The sequence below is a fragment of the Rattus norvegicus genome, chromosome 9 (assembly GCF_021556685.1).
Source record: "Rattus norvegicus strain SHRSP/BbbUtx chromosome 9, alternate assembly SHRSP_T2T, whole genome shotgun sequence".
Taxonomy (NCBI): Eukaryota; Metazoa; Chordata; class Mammalia; order Rodentia; family Muridae; genus Rattus; species Rattus norvegicus.
Window position 1 is genome coordinate 27,375,682 of NC_141542.1, and position 16,827 is coordinate 27,392,508.

At 48.1% G+C, this 16,827-nt stretch overlaps 1 long non-coding RNA gene across 3 annotated transcripts; it reads right to left on the reverse strand.

Moving 5' to 3' along the window:
- Positions 1-1,544: 1,544 nt before the first annotated feature.
- On the reverse strand, positions 1,545-16,457 carry LOC102547709 (uncharacterized). 3 transcript variants are annotated; one of them, XR_015629010.1, is made up of 5 exons: positions 16,361-16,457; positions 10,603-10,653; positions 7,681-7,823; positions 4,670-4,720; positions 1,545-2,338 (listed from the first exon to the last, which is right to left on the reverse strand). It is a non-coding gene; the product is annotated as an uncharacterized LOC102547709 (long non-coding RNA). The 3 variants fall into 3 exon arrangements; XR_015629011.1 differs by lacking the exon at positions 10,603-10,653 and adding an exon at positions 6,806-7,017 and having other exon boundaries at positions 1,548-2,338; XR_015629009.1 differs by lacking the exon at positions 10,603-10,653.
- Positions 16,458-16,827: the final 370 nt, after the last annotated feature.

Sequence of the window (16,827 nt, forward strand, 5' to 3'; positions counted from 1 at the left end):
GTTAGAATCCATGTAAAGACTTCACTTGTGAGAAACAGTATTCTGAAGGCCTGGAGATGTAGCTCAGCTGATGGAGTGCTCTCGCAGTATACTTGAAGCCTTGGGTTTTTATCCCTAGCTCCACAGAGCACACTGGTACTCGTGGCTCACATCTCACCACTCAGAAGGTAGAAGCAGTCTAATGAGTATTTCCTTGAGGGGAGATGATTCCTGTCCAAGAGGCCTAGGACCCACACTTAAGATCCAGACCCAGGAACAACTTGAGCCTGTAACTAACAAGGTCCTATGTAACAGAAAGGAGGACACGCAGGGGTGGCCTTCCTGGAAGAGAAGGCCAGGGAAGGCCAGGCAGGAGACATCAGGAGTGAGCCGGGCCAACACCCCTAAACAACAGAATCTAGGATTCTGGACCCATCCAAGCAAGGCAAACCTGGTCCAAAAGAGGAGGGATTCTGATATTTCATTTTCAAAGGTGCCTCAAACCAGCTTAGAGCCAGCTGCCGTCAAACAGAAGATACCAGACCCCTGCTAATGCTTGCTAGGCAACTCTTCCCTCCCTCACCCAAACTGAGGACACAAATCACTTAAGCTGAACGCTTAGCGTGGGAAATTACTACCAGCTAAACTTGCCTATGAGATCACGTGCCCAGTGAACTTTAAAATAAGCAGTTTGTAAAACAGAGAGAAGAACCCATACGTGTACTGTTGAGAAAAGAAAAAGCGAGTGACAGAGGAAAAGGTAACACCTGGAGTGAGGGTAAGATTGTCCCTCCTGATTCCTCCGAAGACAGAGAGAAAGGGGGCTGCTTACATTAGAGTTTAAAACCTGTTCTCTGCACTCCGTTAGCGTGCCTGCTATTCTAGGCTGATACCCAGCCTTGCAAAGTTACAAAGTAACTCTCGGCTTTTGCTAGAGTCTCCAGCACTCTTATGATGGAATGAAGGTGTCTCACGTCATCCTGGCACACCTGAGATGAGTAGATGGTTCTCCATCCTTAAGCAGGTGATCTCACCCACCTTTGAAATCCAAAGCAGGCTCTACACCGTGGGACTCAGCATGAACTTTGTCTCCATGGGAATTAGAACAAGGAGAGAAAAATGTCTAAACCAGGCTCATTCTGTCAAATTGGTTCTCCTCTACCGAGAATCTATGGAATGGGGGGAGCTTTGAAGATGGGAGGAAAGGAAAGAGGAGACTTTCCCAAGTAGCTGGCCAGGCTGAGTAGGTTGGAAGGAGAAGGCTAGGCAGTCAGGAAAGACTGGGGCCCAAGCTTGATTGGCATCCCAACTCTTCCAGTGTAAAACTGGGCCACAGCCGTATAGAGGGCATGAGAAGCCAAGGGGCTGTTGCAGATGCTGGGTGAGAACATCATCTATGGGGCCCTTCATAGCTGCTCCCTCTCCTGCCAGATAATCAAAGGGGATCTCCAGGCTCCCTAACTTAGCGCTTCACTGGATTCTGGGGGAGCTAGTGCACCGGGGAGCAGGATGAGGCTGGGAAATGCTTCTAATTTGAAGCTCAAAGGAGATACCGAGGGAGACTGTCCTTTGGAATAAGAGATTTGTTTAGCAGGGCCACCAACACCTTTTGGGTAACAAAACTTTTCCTGAGGAGATACAACATCCATATTGACTCACCCCAGAGAGGGAACCCACAGCAGACCAAAGCCCGACTTGGCAAAGCAATGAGTTTTCTTGGGGATACTAGCAGGAGTATGAGTGAGGGGCTACTTATAGGAGCAGAAATGATTCAGAGACCTCTGCATCTCCAAAGCTCAACCCAGCATGGGTGACAGCTCACAGAGCTGGGGACCTGGAGCACACTGCAGGTAGCTCAACAAGTTGGAGAATGTGTTTTCCCGGTGCCTCAGCTGATGTAAATATTTTTGAGGCATCGTGGCCTGCTTCTACTTCTTCCAGGCAGCTTGTCTGGTCTGAGAGTCTCCTTTGCAGCTCAGCTTGTCTGAGAGTCTTTGAAGCGTGGCTGTGCATTTGTGAAAGGGACTCTTGGCTTTTGTCGTTTACTCTGGCAGGAAGAGGCCTTGTGAATCTGGTCAGTTTCAGGGACTTCCTGAATCTGTTTTTGATTTATTTACCTCTCTGCTTAAAGAACTTCCTTTTGGAATGGAATGTTTCAGTCTTGGAAGAAACTGATACAGAACAGGGCCAAGTAGACAAGCAGGCAGGATGCAGCATGGTCTCTGAGGAGAGATCAGGCCCATGTGGCAGAGTGAGAGGCCCTTCTTCAAGGTCCCAGAGGAATGGGGCTGATTCCCCACTTGACCGTTGATGGATAGTCCATAGCACTTGCTTGTAGTCAGGCTGTCTCTGAGTAGCTCTGAGGGTGGGAGGGCAAGAATGTAGAAAACCAAGTCACCAATTTAGTTCTAGAAACCAAATGACTAGTTACTGTCATAGTACAACCAAAATGGGAGAGTGTTACAAAATGCCAGAGCTTTACAGAGTTGCGTGGCCTTGGCTAACAAAGTGGGCTCTCCCCTGCTTGGGGATCTTCTCTGCACCACAGCTCTCTCTGGCTTCCCTAGACAGTTCCTTTCCTTGGCTTTTCATGCCCAAGTGTAGGAATGGCTCTGAATATAGAATTGCCTTCTGCAATTTCTCTGCTCCCCTTTCAGTGGGTTCTTTATAAAAACTCTCACCAATCCCCCACTTTGTATGTGGAGTTCGTCTTATGCCCCGTGATTTGAGCAGTCTGTGCTGCAGCTCCTGGGCTGACAGAGCCTGGAGCACTGTGTCCAGCCACACTCTTGTCCTGGCTCCACCCCAAGTGTTTGTCCCTTTCCTTCTCTCCCAGGCATTATTTTCCCCAATCCAGATGCCATTCTTTGAAGCTCTATCCCCGGCAGCGTGTCTTTGTGTCCCTGTCCCTCTCATTACAGGCGCGAGCACAGTTAGCTCACATTAATGAACAAACACAATGCCAGCGCTTAAGTCCTGACAACATGGCTTTTATCCTGAGTTTCCTAGGTGCCTGGCTGTTTTGAGCAGAACCAAGTTGATCAAGGAATTAAGGAAGGATTAAGCAAGCTGGAAGGCGCCTGCTAATCCGGCAATCAGACGGACCCGCGAGAATCCATCCCACCTCCTTTCTTAAACTCTGATCATAAAATAATGGAGTGACTGGCTCTTTTGTTAAATAGAAGATCAGCAAAAAGCAGGTCAATCGGGTTTCCCATCAGGGTGGAAGGAGGGGGAAAGAGGGAGCTAGGTAGTCCACAGAGAGAGATCCATCCTCAGGGGAACCACGTGTCTCAAAACTTTTCAGGATGACTTCAAAAGCATTGTATGTGCACATATATCAGTATATACATGTATATGCTGTATATATGTATAGTTTATGTATATGACATATGTGGTATATGTATGTATATGTAATTCATGTGTAATTGTGCTCACACCCTTATTTATTTGTGTATGGAGAGGGTGGATTCATTCGTGACATGGTGCAGGTGTGGAGGTCAGAGGACAGCTACAGGAGTCATTTCTCTCCTTCTACCGTGTGGGTCTCTAAGAGAGAATTCAGGTCATGATGCTTGGCAACAAGTTACCTGCTGAGCCACGCCATCGGCCTCAGCATCTAAATCTAGTCTAAACCGCAAGCCTCCCCGGCAGCGTGAGTGCCAAGCTGTTTCCTCAGCCGTTCTCTCGGTAACTGGGAAGTCGGTGTGGAAGGCCAATGTTTTCTTCTTCTCCCAAACACAATCTCTAGAATTATGCCTCTTCGCATACAAGAAAATCTGGCGGTGCTTGGGAAACGGCTCAGCTGTTAAAAGCATTTGCTACTCTTGCATCGGACCTGGGTGTGGTTCCTAGCACCCACAAAGCTGCTTATAACCGTCCCCCACTCCAGTTCAGGGAGCACAGTGCCCTCTTCTGGCCTTCAAGGGTACTGTGTATGTGCACAATAAATTTACATACATGCAAGCAAGACACCCATGCATATAACATTAAAAAAAAACAGCTAAGGAGTGGCAGAGAGAGAGAGAGAGAGAGAGAGAGAGAGAGAGAGAGAGAGAGAGAGAGAGAGAGAGAGAACACTGAGGATTTGAACCAACCAAGATCCCGGGATGGTCTCAGTTTTCCACTGAATGCTCAAGTAAGCCACCCGTTCTTTTTGAATGTGTGCATACATGTTTGTGTGCACATGTCTATGTGGAGGCCTAAGGTTGATACTAGGTGTCTCCCTCTGTTGTGCTCCATTGTTGCAACAGGGACCTGCACGCTTTGTGACAGTGGTCCTCCTAAGGATCCCATGGCTTGAGACATCACTCCAAGCCCCTGGCTACTGTCTCCTCGGGACATAGAGTTAGTTGATTTATAATCTTACCAGTACCTGACTCCTCCATGCTCTTTGTCATACATGCTATGTCGAACTAAATCATGGAACATATCACTAGCCTCTCAAAATGTATAGGAACACAGCATGTCTGCAGATCTTGTCAGGTTGGATCTTACTTGTGTGCCCATTTCCAAGAGAGGCGTTCTCACAGCAGACTTCCAAGTATTCTAGCTCTTACAGCATTTTATTCCCCTCTCCTGTGACGTCCCCTGAGCCATGGATGCAGGAGCTGTGGTATAGATGCAGCCATTGGGGCTGGGCTCTCCATGGCCCATTGAGCTCTGCGTTGTGGTTTTCTGTAACACTCACCATTCACTGTGGGGTGCAAAGCAGCTTCTCCGATGATAACTCCACTTCCCTCTGGATAGATGGATAAGATTTAGAAGAAGTTAAGGAACTGTGCTGGTCTCGTGATGTGACAAAGAACTATTAGCAACGAGTGATTACGATGAGGGAAAATCAGCCTCACCCAGAGATGAGAAGACCCCTGACTGGTTATTCAATCCAAGATGGCCATGGCTTAAACCATATATACACAAGCAAGAAAAAATGGACTCAGCAGTGTGTGTGTGTGTGTGTGTGTGTGTGTGTGCACACATGCATGTGAATATATATATATGTATTTACATATGTGTGAGTGTACATATACATATGTGTGTATATGTATGTGTGTGTGAGTAACAATAATATTAAAAGACATAGGCCATAACTCTCAGAGCAGAGGACATGGGAAGGGTTGGAGGGAGAAAACGCAGGTGGAAAGGGTGTAAGCATATTCTAATTTAAAACAAGAATAAATATATAAACATATAAAACCACAATATTTCCTTTGCTCTTGAAATTGCTTGGTGGAATGTCTCTGGGGATTTTTTTTCTGAAGCATCTCCTCTGATACCCCTCTCATAGAGGCTCAAAGTTTCTCTCTCCCTCTCTTCTTCCCTCGCCACCCCCCACCTTGCCTCTCTTAATGAGGTTCCTCTACAGGTTTTAAAGGAAAACTCCTTTTTCCTGAAAGGCCCCATCATCGTGCTTGCCTCGTGCATGTATTGTACATTTTTGGTCTAATTCTCTCAGTTTGAGGCCTCAAGGAGGGAGGAACTTGCCTTCCTCCTCTCAGCCATCCTCCTTAAGTTTTCTGAGGAAATTATGTACCAGTTTCCTTTCCCAGGCAGAGTGCTGCCTTATTACCTATGTATTACTATAGTGGGCACCCACCTACTTTTCAAAGAAGGTTCCTCACTGAACGTGGAGCTGGCCTCTCTGACTAGACCAGTGAACCAACAAGGCCCAGAGAGCTGGGGAACCGGAGTCAGACCAGTGAGCTTGTACAGAGAGAGTTTTATCGCCTGAGCTTCCCCTCAGCTCGCTCTCTCTCTCTCTCTCTCTCTCTCTCTCTCTCTCTCTCTCTCTTTCATCTTTATTAACTTGAGTATTTCTTATTCACATTTCAATTGTTATTCCCCCTTCCCGGTTTCCGGGCCAACATCCCTCTACCACTCCCCCTCCCCTCCCCACACTCCCCCAATTACCACCCTCCCCCCAACAATCACATTCACTAGGGGTTCAGTCTTGGCAGGACCAAGGGCTTCCCCTTCCACTGGTGCTCTTACTAGGCTATTCATTGCTACCTATGAGGTTGGAGCCCAGGGTCAGTCCATGTATAGTCTTTAGGTAGTGGCTTAGTCCCTGGAAGCTCTGGTTGGCTGGCATTGTTGTTCATATGGGGTCTCAAGAACTTCAAGCTCTTCCAGTCCTTTCTCTGATTCCTTCAACGGGGGTCCCATTCTCAGTTCAGTGGTTTGCTGCTGGCATTAGTCTATGTATTTGCCGTATTCTGTCTGTGTCTCTCAGGAGAGATCTACATCCTGCTCCTGTCGGCCTGCACTTCTTTGCTTCATCCATCTTATCTAGTTTGGTGGCTGTATATATAGAGGCCACATGTGGGGCAGGCTCTGAATGGGTGTTCCTTCTGCCTCTGTTCTAAACTTTGCCTCCCTATTCCCTCCCAAGGGTATTCTTGTTCCCCTTTTAAAGAAGGAGTGAAGCATTTGCATTTTGGTCATCCTTCTTGAGTTTCATGTGCTCAGTGCATCTAGTAACCCTCTCTTTTTGATTCTTCCTCTCTTCTATGTGAAATGAAGTCCTACAGTAGTCAAGTTAAAGAGAACAGCTTAACTCAGTCCTGGGACTTAGTGACTTCCGTAATCGCTGGCAGCTGATCCCCCTCCCTCTCTCCTTTGCAGGTACCTGAGCTTCAGGAACATTTCTGAGATTTCCAGGTTCTTGCAGCCTGGATCGAAGGATTGGATCAGAGACATACGGACAGCGATGGAAACAGTTTGTTATGGACTTGAAAGTCGCTAGAGACTGGGAGTGGGCCAGAGCTAAGAAACAGCTAACATTCAAAAGCCGAAGGCCATGAAATTTCTTTTACAGGCCATTTACCTAGTGTGTGCTGCTCCTATGTACAGAGTCCAAGGCTTTTCTCATGCATGCTTTGAGGTTACATTGAGTTCAAGACAGAAAAGTTCTGAGTCTTCTTCTATTGGCTGGCTCCTTTCTTGTGCTAACCTGAGCCTTCTTTCCCCACGGCCACGAAGGTAATGTCGTTCTTGAGACTAGAGTTTTCCCCATTGTCTTAGTCAGGGTTTCCATTCCTGCACAAACATCATGACCAAGAAGCAAGTTGGGGAGGAAAGGGTTTATTCAGCTTACACTTCCACATTGCTGTTCATCACCAAAGGAAGTCAGGACTGAAACACACAGGTCAGGAAGCAGGAGCTGATGCAGAGGCCATGGAGGGATGTTTCTTACTGGCTTGCTTCCCCTGGCTTGCTCAGCTTGCTTTCTTATAAAACTCAAGACAAGACCACCAGCCTAGGGATGGCACCACCCACAATGGGCTGGGTCCTCCCACCTTGACCACTAAGTGAGAAAATGCCTTACAGCTGGGTCTCATGAAGGCATTTCCACAACTGAGGCTCCTTTTCTGTAGTAACTCCAGATTGTGTCAATTGACACACAAAACTAGCCAGTACACCCATCCTGGTAACTGTACTAGCTTCTGCATGAGGTGTCCCCTTCTGATCCTTCCTGGCCATGATGCTTAAGCTGTCTGCTGGTAACAGAACCCCCCCCTCCAGTCCTTCCATGCTCCCTTTAGGGGAGCACCCCCTAGGCAAGCCTGAGACCCAGCAGAGTTTTCCCCCTTCTCTGAGGTCACTCCATGGCTGTCAGCCATGTCCCCAGTGAGAGGAGAGATCCAGAAACAGGAAACTTAGACAAAGGAAAAGAGCCCAGCATCCAAATTCAAGTCTCACCAGGGTATCCAGAACCTTCTCTGTTTCTGTGAGTTCCCTGTCCAGCAATTTCTGTTACCCCTGTGCGTAGCTTCAGAGACTCCAAGCTGAAGTCTCTTGTTCAGCATGATAGTTAACTTCAACTGTTATTCCACACTGGCACACTGGAAGAGAATTTTAATAAGAAATTATCTAGACTGAGCTGGTCAGTGGGCTTTTCTGTGAGAAATCCTCTTGATTGGTAATTGTTGTGGGAGAGCAAGCACACTGCAAGTGGCATCATTCTCTAGGCTAGGTTCTGAGCAGTATAAGCTTGAAGTAAGGAAGTGAGCAAGAGTCTGTGTTTCTTTTCTCTCCTCTCTTGATTGTGAGTGTGATAGCTTCTGCCCTCCTTCCCTACAGTAACAGACTGTAACCTGAAATTCTGAGCTAAATGACCCTTTCCTTCCCTAAGTTGCTTCTCTGTCATGGAGTCTACAGCAGCAACAGAAATGAAACTACAGCACTTGGTGTCCTACTTAGCATCTCTGCTGCTGTTAGATTGCACTGACCAAATGCTACTTAGCCAAGGTAGGGGACTGGGACGAGTATTTCAAGGGAAGTCAGGGCAAGAACTCAATGCAAGAACCTAGAAGCTAAAAAGAAAGAAAAGTCAGGGATTAACCTGGCTTGTTGGCTTGCTCCCCAACCCTTGCTTGGCCTGCTTCCTCTATACCCCAGGACCACCTGCCCACAGACGACAACACCCACAATGAACTGGGCCCTCTCCTCAATCATTAAACAAGAAAATGCCCACACAGACTTACCTTCAAGCCAATCTGATAGAGGCAATTTCATCACTGAGGCTTCCTTGTTTCCTAGTGACCCTGACTTGTCAAGTTGTCAAAAGCTAAGGACACTTGGGCCACTAGAGCTCTCCGAGTCACATCTGTCTTTCGTGTTTCCAACAAGACGGAGTCTACTATCTCTGACCCATGTGTGCCTCTCTGAGTAAAGTACCCAGGCCCTGCTACTGCAATCAAGAGACACATAAGGGTGTTCCACATGACCTTCCTGTCTCTGTCTGGGCCACTTGGCTTTCCAGGTTCCTTCTGCCAATACTTCTGGCCTTTGTCCTTGCACCCTGGGATGTCACTTCTGGCTGATCCTGCTAGAACACTTCTTAGGCTTTGTTTGGGGAACCCGAGTGAAGCCTTCCTTGACCCAACTGCACTCTTCGAAGAGACTTTTCAACTGTTTTCGATCGGTCATTGGTTTATGCCATCGTTGTATTGACCTGGCTCCCTCCGGCAACTGGAAGCTTAAAGAGGACCAGATCCACAACCGCAGCCCACTTACCTTTCTATGCCACTTCTGCTTGGAACTGTGCTCCTCAATGCTTGGTGAAGGAATAAATAATTGGGTTTTCTTCATTCACAAAACTCCCCTTTCTGGAGGCCTTCCTGTCCCAGTCTCTACCCAACACTATAGTGCTTTCCTGAGTCACTCCCCCACCAAACCCATCCTCTTTGCCTTCCTCAAAACTACTTGCTCAGAGGCCTCCCATGGCTCACTGGAGTTACGGCTGTAGTCTCTGGCCACCCCTGCTGCTTGTCATCCCCACGAAACAGCCCCATGCCTCCTTCAGGCCCACTCCATTGTCTCTCCTGCTTGGAGGCTCTTTCCACCTTCACAGGCACCCATCCCACACTGGCTACAAATCTCTACACAGAACCTCTGTCTCTGGCCAGCTTCCCTCATTAAACTCCCCAGGCAGTAAGTTTCCTATTTCAGTTCTTCTTCTGGGAACCCACTGACTATATCTAAGCTCAGACCTTGTTTCCAGACACTTCATAAACACTCTAACTCCTCACAGGTCACCAAGCCCTTTCATATGCATTATTTGATTTGATCCTAAAATCCCTTCAGGGAAGTTCAGGCAAACACTTTAGCAAATACCCCCCATTGCAAAGGCAGCTTCGGAAGAAGGGAGTTAGTCTAAGGTCACTGGTAAAATGTATGTCTCCCAGGTTCACAGTGGGCTGGTCTCACAGGGCCTCGGCAGGCTCCTGGGGCTTTCTATCCCTTGATCTCTCTTCTTTCTATCTCTGCTTCTAGTCTCCTCTCTGCAGATTGGCTTCCTCTGCATTGACTTAACCAAGTCTCTGTGTTGCCGCTCATGGCCGAATGCTAACTGAGCTCCAAACTCTAGGTCCACACTAGCTTGTTTCTTAAAGTCACCTCTCTGTTCCAGTTCTCAAGAGAAACTGATTGGTTGCTAGGCAGCCTGGCCAGGGACTACTCAGCCCTGGTACAGACGGGTGCGAAAAAATGAAAAAAGTCACACCATTCACTTCCTATTCAGGAAGACAGTGTGAACTGGACAAACAAGGGGTCAGTGCGTTGTCATGGATACAAAGGTCAGCACTTAAGTAAGGTCTGTATGTAAATGTGTGGTATGCTGATTATTAACCACAGCCTAGAAACCACGTTTGGTTCTCTGGGCTTCAGTTTCCTCTTGTTGACAATGAGGATAACAGGTGCACTGTCTGTTCAGGGTTGTGTGGCCATGTGTTGACGGTCCCCGACACAAAGCTGGACAAGTGGTAAGGGCTCTAACAGATTGGACACTTACGTTTGCTGTGAGATGTATCATATAAGTCTCCATTGTGAGTGAAGTCACTAGACTGTGCCAGGAACCCAGGGCTGGTACAAAGGAATTCATATTTGGAAATCATTCCCCTAGGAGATTCTATATGTCTGATCCAATACAGAAGCTGCGATCAGCTTACACCATGAGCTGACTCCCCAAGGCAAGAACTAATGAGAACTAATGGCATGGTTCCCAGGGGTGGGCGTGTTTCCTTAGCCTCAGTGTGGCTGTGCATCCAATGAGGCCTCTGGGCACATAGTGTCCCAACCTGGACTTCTTAGCTACGTGGCGTCTAAGGAGTTGAGACTTACATTTCAGCTTCTTGTATAAAATGCTGGGCTAGTATCCATCTCACCAGCTGTCTAGAAAGACCAAGAGGGTTTTGATATATGAAGTTTTTAGAATAATATTCACCCCAAATCTGTGCCTATCAGCTTTTTTTTATTAGTAAATATATACTTTCCCGTCTCCCTTTGGCCATTAACTGCTAGAAAGAGATGGGAAGAAAAAAAAAAAACCATACTCTTGACACAGCATCAAATCACCAATATGAAAGACATAGTAAACACAGAAGAAAAGTTTTTGATCCAGCCTCCACATGGAGAGCCTAGTGAGACCGTGACTAACCACGTACACTCAGATGGTCACCTTTACCCAAAATAGCCGAAAGCCTCACACCTCTGAATCTAGAGGCAGTCACGAATGCTCAGTCATTTCACAAGGAACCCTCCCTAGACTTGGGCCTGCCTCCTCTCAAACCAGGGCTCCCTAAGGACAAACTGTATCTTCCCTCAGACTGGGACTCCCCGAGAACTAGCCGTATCTCCCTCAGACTATGGCTTCCGGAAGACAGCTTTGTCTTCTTAGATCTGAAGACCCCAGTAGCAGATCACCTTTTCATACCAAACTTAGACTATTTCCGGACCACTCCTGGAGTCAATGGCCAGGACAAGGCCCCATCTGGTAAAGTGGCCTCTTTCCAATCTCAAACAGTACAAGTGACAGAGCTTCTGCAGGCTGCTTCCTGCCGCTCAGATTGCTACATCTCACACATCTTAATCAGCATTTAAAATTTTACAAGAGCGTCTCAAGGCATGATGGCAACCATCTCACCTTTGGAAATTGCAATAAATAAATAAATTCTCCCCAGAAGACAGCAACCAACAACTTTGAGGTAATTTGGTATAAACTTATCATCTTGCCCCACTTTTCTATCACCTGAGAGAAGGGGCACTTGTTCCTACAGCAATTTTTACCTCTGGAGGTTCCCCACCCTTCCCAGAGTAGTTGTACACACACACACACACACACACACACACACACACACAAACACACAAACACACAAACACACAAACACACACAGAGACACACGCACATACACAGAGACACGCACACACATGCACACATGCACACACATATACCATGAAGACTAAATCTTAGAGAAATGTCATGGTTTGGACCAGGGATCTGGCTCAGTGGGTAAAGTGCTTCCTGCACAGGCTTGAAAATCTGCGTTCAGATCCCCAGCACCTCCGTGAGCCATTTCTGAGCGTGTACCAATATTCTGAGTGTATGATGTCAAGGCTGGGGTAGAGACGAGACGATCCTCAGGTCTTGCCTGCCAGCCACTTATAACCCAAGCGGCAACCTTCAGGTTCAGTGAGAGACCCTGTTTCAGAGCCAATAAGGTCTGGCGAGATGACTCAGCAGGTAAAGGCTACCTGGTATGAGGAGAGAATAAACCCCATAAGTTGTCCTCTGACATCCACATGTACAGAGTGCCCCAATAAATAAATTAATATAATTAAAAATTGTTTTAAATTGATAAGGCACAGTACACTCTCAACCTATGCCCTCCCGCACACCGTCACCTACGCCCCCCTGCCTTGCATATACATGTACCAAACAAAAATAACTTAATGGGTTGTGATCGTTAATCTTGACCCAACTCAGAATCACCCAGGAAGCAACCCTCTGGTGGTGTCTGAGGAGGAGAGAGGTTAAAGGAGATGGACCCAGAATCGTCCATCGTGGGCAGCATCGTCCTGTGGTTTGGGGTCACAGACTAAATACAAAGGGAAAAGGAAGTCAAGTCGAGCACGGGCACTCTCTTCCCTTTGCTTCTTGATCCTGGGTACCACGTGACCAGTCTCCCAGCCGACCCTGCCCCTGCTGTGGCGAGGCTGTACTCTCAAAGCGTGAGCCAAACTAGAAACCCTCCTCCCTTAAGTTGCTTGGTGGAGTATTTTGATATGGTAACAGGAAAAGGTAACTAGTGTGTGTCAAAATTCACCCTTTACAGTGCTCGTCAGTAATTATACAGTCTGTCTGTCTGTCTGAGGTATCCACAGTCACCGGGCTTCCTCTGCTCCCGGACATCTTTCTGGGGTTCAGCGGGTGCTCTGAGGAGCAGAAAGTCACACCGTGAACCCCAGAATGCCATTTGAGTTTGTACTTCAGCTCAATTGCTGTGAACATGTCTATTGACCTCTCTTAGCCTCTTACCCCCAGCAGCTGCCCTCCCTTCTCCCTCCCAGGACGCCATGGCTCCCCATCAGGAGGAGGTCGCTTTGCTAACCACAGCAGCTGCCCTAAGTTTCCAAGCAAGGTCTGGCCAGTGGCAGCCAGCCCTTCCTGTATGCTCTTTGAATAGAAGAGAAGCCTTTGCCCTAGAGCATCCCCTGTCCTACCAGACACAAGCTCTGTCCCCAGACAGTGGCAGTGCGAGTCAGACCCTGGCACATCTCTACCATCTGCTCGTAGAGCTCTAAGTGGGGCGACGAGGCCTGTCTGTCAGTCCTGGCCTAACCGAGCAATCACCGTGAGGGGATCTCCTGACAGAATGGAACTGAGCAGAGCTTCAGGCTTGGGTTGTCTGCAGCCCAGATCTACAGATGTTCAGAATACACCTGAGACTGTCTCTGTTTCCATGTCCAGGGCTGTGTCACTTCATAAGGCTAGCCCAGGGTTCGCAGTACTTATTTATTTTATATTGTTTACTTCCTTTGTGTGGAGGTCCGGACAGTTTATGGGAGTCAGCTCTCTCCTTCTCCCATTTAGGTGCATGGGAGAATCGGGTCCCCAGACTTGGCAAGACACTGAGCTGTCTCACAGATACCACTTTTGCTTATGCTTAGGAAAATTTAGTTTAGCCGCAGACAGTGCACTGCCTCTATTTCCTCACCTAACAGGAGACAGCAGTACCCACCCCACGGGAGCATTAACAGTGTGAACTTGACTTACCTAGAATGTACTGGCTATAGGACATTGCCCACTGGGTGTGCACAGAAAGAGGTTGTGATGGTGATGGTGATGGTGAATGTGGTGATGATGATGATGATGATGATGATGATGATGATGATGATGATGATGATAGTGGTGGTGGTGGTGGATGTGGTGATGATGATGATGATCATCATGATGATGATGATGATGATGATGATGATAGTGGTGGTGGTGGTGGATGTGGTGATGATGATGATGATGATGATGATAGTGGTGGTGGTGGATGTGGTGATGATGATGATGATGATGATGATAGTGGTGGTGGTGGTGGATGTGGTGATGATGATGATGATCATGATGATGATGATGATGATGATAGTGGTGATGGTGGTGGTGGTGGATGTGATGATGATGATGATGATGGTAGTGGTGGTGGAAGTGATGGTGGTGGTGGTTGAAGTGATAGTAACATCATCATCTGTAGTAGCACAACTTCATGAAGGTAGGAGTAAATCATAGCTCATTAAATCTCTTCAGCCCCCAGCTGACCAACTACCACATCAATGAGAGGCTGGCTGATGATGACATTTAGGGAGTGACGTGGGAGCAGCCGGACACACAGGACACCTATCTCTTCAGCACTATCCTTGTAGATTTATTCTAGAATATACCACAATTAACCAAATGCCTCCTCTACCCCAGTCCCCCAAGCAACTCCATAAGGGAAGGTGCACATTTGCCTTCTGTGAAGAAAGCAACAGCTGAGGTGGTAGTGGTGGGTGTGCGGGGAGTCCAGGTCTGCAGGCTGTGAGCTGTTACCGTGGCAGACACAGGCATAATTAATCCACAGTGCTCTCCCTTCATTAAGCCTTCACATGCACACCAGGCTTAAATGCTCAGAGCGAGTTATGGTGTGTGGGAGGCTCTGTCTGCTGCAGGGGACAAGTGTGCCTGGGACAGGATGGTTGGTAGAAGGTGGGAGCCACCTTGACCTTCACCCAGGAGCTGCAGGTGTCCTAAGCATCACATGTGTATTGGGGATCTATGCGCGAATCCCTGCGATTCAGTGCATACCAGCACGGAGATTTTCTAGTTGGACCCTTTACCCCTGGGCTGATAGTCCCAGGGAGTAGAGCACATTAAGATTGCAGGGCAGAGCAGGGAAAGATCAGGCCAGTTGTTGACAGCAGCCTACCAATACCATCTCCCTGCTAGCTCCCTGGCTTCAGGGGCCTCAAGTTTCCCTCTGGGTTGGGTTTTGTACTGCCCCAGTTGGAGAGGAACTCCTTGTTTCATGAGATAGGACTGTGTTTCTCACACTGCTTGGGGACTGAGGCACTGGCAGACACACACAAATACACACATGCACATTCACACACATACACACAGGCATCACACACATACACACAGGTTCTCAAAGGCCATGTTGGTGCAACTCTCTACCACCTCCTCCTTCCCTTCCCTCTCCTCCTCCATCTCCTACTTCTCCCTGTCCTCCCCTCTTCTCCTCCCCCTCCTCTAGGTTTTGATTTGCTCCAAAGGGATCCCCCCCTTGCTTAGTTCCCCTCCTTTGAGCTCATTGAACTGCCATCTTTCGGGAGCCAACAGCTGGCCTCCTGGGCTCTCTGGGAAGTGTCCAGACACCTGTTAGCAGATGTGAGAGCAGCTGCCTCCTGCCCACCCCACCCTAGTGCGCTCACCTACTGAGCAGCATCCCAGGGAACCATCCCTAAGACCCCTCAGGATTATAACACAGAAGAAACATTAACCCCTCCGCCACCCACACTCACCAGAGAGTCTTCCTTTCTCTCTCCTGCCTCTTCAGGAAGCTCAAGATATAGTCCTCTCACTTGTAAAGTGGCTTCCCTCCCCATCTGCCCTGAGCTTCACGCTGGGGAAATGCCTGCAAGATCTCCACAATGGACTTTACCATCTAATGGTTTAGAATCTTACAGGAAAGATAAGCCAAGCCAAGAGACATGGCGAGCACCAAGCGGGGCAATGACTGTATCAAATGGTCACTGACACAGGCCAGGAGTGTTTGGGATCAGACTCATGCCCAACGGTGGAAGGAAGCTATTGCAGGAGGACTCTGAGCGTCTGGAGGTTTCTAGGGAGGAGCATGGGATTTGGGCTTAGCATCCACAACCTCCACTCTGCATGTGCGTGAGAGGTCAGGCTCAGAGCCAAGGACTTGACTTTCTCCTCTCATATAACCCCCATGAGGGAGGGCAATAACCACCTAGCTTACATATGAAGGACCAAACTCAGGGGTCAGGGAACTGCCAAGGTCACAAGACTAGGCAGAAAAATTGTGAGCCAGGCCTATGGATTCCTAAACCCTGGCTTTGAAGCTTACGGTGCTAAGGCTTTCCTTAACCTTGTGATATCCATACACTAGAAGGGAAGCCTGGAGGGCAGCATTGTCAAACATGACACACCTGACTCAGGTGGGAGAATCTGAGTCAGGTGTGGGCCACTGTCTCCTCAGCCTTAAACTCTTCCATGGAGGTGAATGTGCAGGGTGAGCTCCTACAAGGTAGTCAGTCAGATATGACCAGGCTTGGAGGTGACTAGAAGGCACCTGCACCTCATCCTCAGGCTGTGAAACCAGAAACTAAGATGAATGGACTCTGGCCAAGTGTAGGATCTGAGTGAATCTTCAATCATGGGTGGAGACCTGACACTCAGAACTGCCCAACACTCTGTAAGTTTGAGATCTAACTAGACAAGACATAGTGTCACCTCCTCCCTAAAGAATTAAACCAATTCCCTGGGTAGGAAAATCGCCTCTGTCAGGAAGTTATCTATTCCAGAAATCTAAGGAAATAGTACAAAGCCCACCTCAAATGCAGGTTGACTCAGTGGTCTAGTGGAAGTGGGCTCCTCCATGATGAGCCACCATTGGCCACTCTCTCCTCATGACTACTCTCCTCTCTATGGTTCTCTATGACCACTCTCCTCTCTATGGTTCATATGACCACTCTCCTTTCTATGGTTCTCTATGACCATTCTCCTCTCTATGGTTCTCTATGACCACTCTCCGCTCTATGGTTCATATGACCACTCTCCTCTCTATGGTTCATATGACCACTCTCCTCTCTATGGTTCATATGACCACTCTCCTCTCTATGGTTCTCTATGACCACTCTCCTCTCTATGGTTCATATGATCACTCTCCTCTCTATGGTTCATATGACCACTGGCCAGGTTCACCCTTGCCTCATTTCTGATAAACTATGTGTTCTCTGAGTTCATGGAGCTGAGACCATGAGGACCAGGGAAGCAAATGCAGGCCAGACCAAGACCAC